Raw genomic sequence first — 5,441 nt, 5'->3', positions numbered from 1 at the left:
TCAATTGCACCGCTAACCTTCGCCTACTGTTTCGTGTCAACCGGGGAGTCTCTGACGACACATCTCTCCCGACCTACACGCTTTCGGACCCACGTAGCACGGGCGTGGGCGTGGGTGGAATCGTGGGTGACATATACGTGGTGTCAGGCGCTTATCCGATTCTCTTTGCCTCTGTCGTCTTCATTGGTTCTCTACACACTTGTCAGGTCGCTACACGTGCACACTCGCGTATGGCAACATGTGCCTGGCCACGCGCACCACATACCTCCTACGGTACACTTCTAAGCGCCTTCGTACCGCGCGATGCTTTTTTCTGCCAAGGACAGGCGCCGCTTGTCAAACAGACAATCAACCAGTGTGTCAGACAGTCAGTTAGTCAATCATTCAGTCATTCAGTCAGTTAGCCAAATAGTCAGTCAGCCAGATAGTCAGTCATTTAGTTAGTATTTTATTCATTTAATCAGTCAGTCAGTCTGTCAATCAGTCCAAATATCAGTCAGTCAGTGAATCTATTAGTTAGACAGGCAATTTATCCGTCAATCCGTCAATCTTTCAGCCAGTCAATCAATCAATATTCACGATGCAAAACAAGCAAACACACCACCAATAGATACCACCACAATCACCACCACCACCAATACACAGCACACTGAAATCATCACCACCAACACTTTCTAAAGGTGTGTACACACTTAATGAATCTTCACGCATCGTTTCATCGTTGCGTATCACACTGATACAATACGATGCAACAGGGTATTGTACCCATTTTTACCTATCCGCGTGGTGTATCATCGTTGTGTGATGCAACAGTGTCATTTAGTTTCTTCCTGACCGTAGCCATGAGTGGAAATGTGCAGTTGTCTATGGCCACACATAACTGATTTTGAGTTTGTCTGCAATTGGGGTCAAAATTGCAAAAAATATTCATGCCCGTCCAGGACAACACTGAACATGCAACGCGACGATCCCACGCTCCTCGTCCACACACACACACACACACACACACACACACACACACACGAAGGTTAGTGAGTTGTGTATCATTGCTTTGAGGTGACGCGAAAAGACCGAAAAATGACGGATCGAACCCGTTACGTAACTTTGTGTCATATTTTGACACGCAACGGTGAAGCACTATCCTGTCAACACTGCTACGCAACGGTGATCCGATACGTGGAAATGCAACAAGTGTGTACCCACCTTAATTAAAACACAAATAATATTCATACACAGTGCTACACCCACAACCCCGCCCTCCGCCCCTCCACCACTCGTCTCATCCCGCGGCACACAGGGTGGCCAGCCAGCCAGCCGAGGTGACTGGGCAGCGGACTAACCCTCCTTCAAGACGTGTTTGTGTCAGTGGTGGAGGAATGAACTGATGGTGGTGGTGGTGATGGTGGTGGAGGACAGGATTCAGGCAGGAGAGTGAGTGAGTGAGTGAGTGAGTGAGTGAGTGAGTGAGTGAATAAGTGAGTGAGAGAGAGGACAGGAAAGAATAGAAGAAAGAGGAAAAATAAGAATATCTTATCAGAGCACAACAATTTTTCTCCCTCTCCCCCCACCCCAGGTCTCGTGTCTGGTGATGAAATGGACGTCTGGTCAGGTGGTGGTGGTGGTGGTGGTGGTCAGTTGCCAAATGAAAATATTCTACGTCACCAGCTCCACCTTGAAAAGTCGCTAAAAGGTCGCTAAATCATTGTTGTATATGCTACAAATGTGCCTAGACGAAGTAAGTGGCTTGACTAACACATAGGCTAATCAGTACAAGGCCCCCTTGACTCTAACACCCGCATCAAACCAGAGCCCGTCCTTACTACGTCCTACAAAAATCTCCAGGACCTGCTGAGGACGGGCATGGACGCAGCAAGGACCGGCTTGGACGCAGTGAGGACCGCGAGGACGACATTGACGTGGAGGAGTTTTGATACTGCTCAAAATTTACGTAGAAAGAGCGTAGAAGACTGAGGACGTGTAATGGACCATCTGCTGACCTAGTGCATACCGGCTTGACGTATTACTGACGCAGCGATAACGTGGTTGAAACATTACTGACGCAGCAAGGATTTGGTTGATTGGGTGGCGGGAATAGGGAGGAGCTACACCTGCTCATGAGTTATTACCGCTCTCGCTTTGACTCCTGAGCATCATGAGTCAACAACTCCTGCACCAGATGGTCCTGCTCCATGGACAACTGGCTGTGCTGGATGCTGATGTTGCTGCTGTTGTGCTGGCTAAGAGAAGACGGAGAAGAAGAAGAAAAGGCAGAACATGTTGGGTCAGAGAATGGTTAAAATTTTAATGTAGAAAGCAGGCTCCAATTTGGTCATTACCACAGACTGATGGAAAGTTTGAAGTTAATTTGGGCAGCATGACGTTATGAGGATAATAAATATAATGATGTAAGAGCTGGAGAACCACTGATGAGAGAAAAGAGGCGAGAACTGAAGTGACAGGAAGCAGCACTTCCTGCTTGCGTCACGTGAGCGGGAACTTAGTGAGCGTGGCGGGAGCCTGATCACATGCATGTTATGCTCGTAGTTAAACCCGTTTGGACACAGAGATATCGTAGGGATATCAAGGGATGTACGCATTAAAGGCTTGGTAGATACGTAGCAGTGGAGGGATTTCGCAATTCCACCACGTCTCCACTACGTCCTCAAAAATTTTATGAACGTGTTGAGAACCTACTGCGCGTAATAAGGCCTTAATACGGAGAGTTTATCCCTGTCAGTGACGCACAGCAAACTTGTCTCTGGAGCCTCGCTCGTCGCCTCTCCACCTCCCCCTCTCCCGCTGTTCCCCACACTCTCATCACTCGCCTTTTAAATCTCATTGATGTTTAATTGATTGATAAGTTTATTGTTGTAGCAGTGTATATGTTACACCCCGTTTGTGAAATTGCCCATTTCATGAAATGGGCAAACCCAATTCATGAATGAACCTAACTAACCTGATAATAATAATAATGTCAACAACCTAACCATTTCATGAAATGGCCTCTCATTGCACATTTCATGAATTGGGTTAGGGTTAGGTTAGGAGGTTAGGTTAGATAGGTTAGGTTAGGTTAGGTTCATTTCATGATGGATTGATTTCATGAAATGGTGAAACGGGTGTAACATATACACCATCGAACTGTTGTCCATTTACGTATGAATGAACCTATCAAATTATCAGCTTACGTATCTATCTATCTACACACAAGCATGTAGATATCTCCACCAGCACCGCCAACACGCACACCTACCCACCTTCGTTTTCATGAACGGCAGTGTGTCAGTTTACACATTACTACTAGTATTTCCATGCCACTATATTATAGCATCATATCACCTCAGACGCTGGTCAACAAGACGAGACACAGCAAGGAGACCAGAGCAGACCAGACGAGACCAGACGACACGAGAGAGAGAGAGAGAGAGAGAGAGAGAGAGAGAGAGAGAGACGAGAAATGACGACACACACACACACACACACACACACACACAAAGCTATGGGCGGCGTCAAATGCTCCACACCCACTGCCGCCAACATCTGTCCCGCCATGCAAGCTCACGCCCAGGCTTTCCCAGTCAGCCCAAACGCCTCCGCAGCCGCCCTCACTATATAATGAAGTGACTCAAGACACACAGATCCACGTGTTCCGGAGAAAACTGACGTCTGGCAGGAGAGAGAGAGAGAGAGAGAGAGAGAGAGAGAGAGAGAGACGAGAAATGACAACACACACACACACACACACACACACACACAAAGCTATAGGCGGCGTCAACAGCTCCACACCCACTGCCGCCCACATCTGTCCCGCCCATGCATGCTCACGCCCAGGCTTCCCCAGTCAGCCTATACGCCTCCGCAGCCGATCTCACTAGATAATGAACACGTATCCACGTGTTCCGGAGAAAACTGACGTCTGGCAGGCGAGGACAGAGAGAGAGAGAGAGAGAGAGAGAGAGAGAGAGAGAGAGAGAGAGAGAGGAGAGAATGAAACACACACACACACTCACCACACACACACACACACACAAAGCTATGGGCGGTGTCAACAGCTCAACACCCACTACCGCCCACATCTGTCCCGCCCATGCATGCTCACGACCAGGCTTCCCCTGTCAGCCTATACGCCTCCGCAGCCGCTCTCACTATATAATGAAGTGACTCAAGACACACAGATCCACGTGTTTCGGAGAAAACTGACGTCTGGCAGGCGAGGAGAGAGAGAGAGAGAGAGAGAGAGAGAGAGAGAGAGAGAGATAAATGTGTTGACTAGAAGTGTCAGTGGCGGCGTGTAACTATTACAAAGACTGTCTCCATCTTACTGTCGTGATTGATGCACTATTTAAAGCAGAGTTCAGTGTAATTATCTTCCAGCAGTACACCTCGCCATGCCTTCTTGTGTTTCTTGTTAAAGCAGGCACCAATTATAATGTTATAAAGTGCTTATACATTATTTCAAAGAATGGTGCGCATCTTGTTATTGTGCCTCACACAGCCACTCACTCACGACCCCTGCTTAAAGCCAAACAACCTCCAACCACCATCGACAAAAGTATGGACACCTTCGCGAGCAGAGTGTGCAGACTTCGCTGGGTAAAGGCACATACACAGCCTGCCAGGCAGTGGTACAGTCCGACTGACCGACCGACCGACAAAGTGTGGACGTGTCATAACACCTACAGTACACAACCACCCTCCCCACGCATTATAACTACCATACGCCTAATTAACTACCTTAACTACCCTCCACCAGCTAACTGTCCATATGTGACTCCTTCAATGCACGACACACCTTCCTAGTACAGCCTGTCCACCCCGTCACTGTCCCATCACCGTCCCATCACTAATGACACTGTGGCACCATTAATTAACTACCCTTCACTATCCACTCACTCCCACACGTCACGTCACCCCTTCAGTGCATTATTATACAGCTTTCTAGTCAATTATCCGCCCCATTACTGTCCCATCACTGTCTCATCATGTTTCTTTCCTCCATTCTATTAAGAGACTCACCCCTTCACTGAGCAGGTGGAGCTGGTGGACTAGGTGGGGTAAGTGGGGCGGTCACCGTGTTCCCAGGGGTTTCGTGTCTGGTGATGAAATGGACATATGGTCACTGGCGGCGGTGGTGGTGGTGGTGGGCAGTTGCCAAATGGAAATATTGTACGTCACCAGATCCACCTTAAAAAGTCGCTAAAAGGTCGCTAAATCATTGTTGTATATGCTACAAATGTTCCTAGACGAAGTAAGTGGCTTAACTTACATATAGGCTAATCAGTATAGGGCCCCATTGACCGTTTATCCCTCCCAGTGACGCAGAGCAAACCTGTCTCAGGAGCCTCGCTCGCCAACCTCTAAGTCTAATCACTCGCCTTTTAAATCCGATTGATGTTTAATTGATTGATTGATAAGTTTATTGTTGTAGCAGTGTATACACC

General features: G+C 47.9%; 1 long non-coding RNA gene across 1 annotated transcript in view; it reads right to left on the bottom strand.

Annotated features, from left to right (window-relative positions):
• Positions 1 to 5,075, bottom strand: part of LOC123501956 — a 28,211-nt gene extending 23,136 nt beyond the window's left edge. The window contains exon 1 of the long non-coding RNA XR_006673743.1: positions 5,017 to 5,075. This is a non-coding gene — a long non-coding RNA (uncharacterized LOC123501956). The remainder of the gene's footprint in view (positions 1 to 5,016) is intronic.
• Positions 5,076 to 5,441: the final 366 nt, after the last annotated feature.

Source organism: Portunus trituberculatus, chromosome 10 (genome assembly GCF_017591435.1).
Source record: "Portunus trituberculatus isolate SZX2019 chromosome 10, ASM1759143v1, whole genome shotgun sequence".
Classification (NCBI taxonomy): Eukaryota; Metazoa; Arthropoda; class Malacostraca; order Decapoda; family Portunidae; genus Portunus; species Portunus trituberculatus.
Note: the sequence above shows the minus strand (reverse complement) of the source record. Positions and strands in the feature narration are given on the sequence as shown.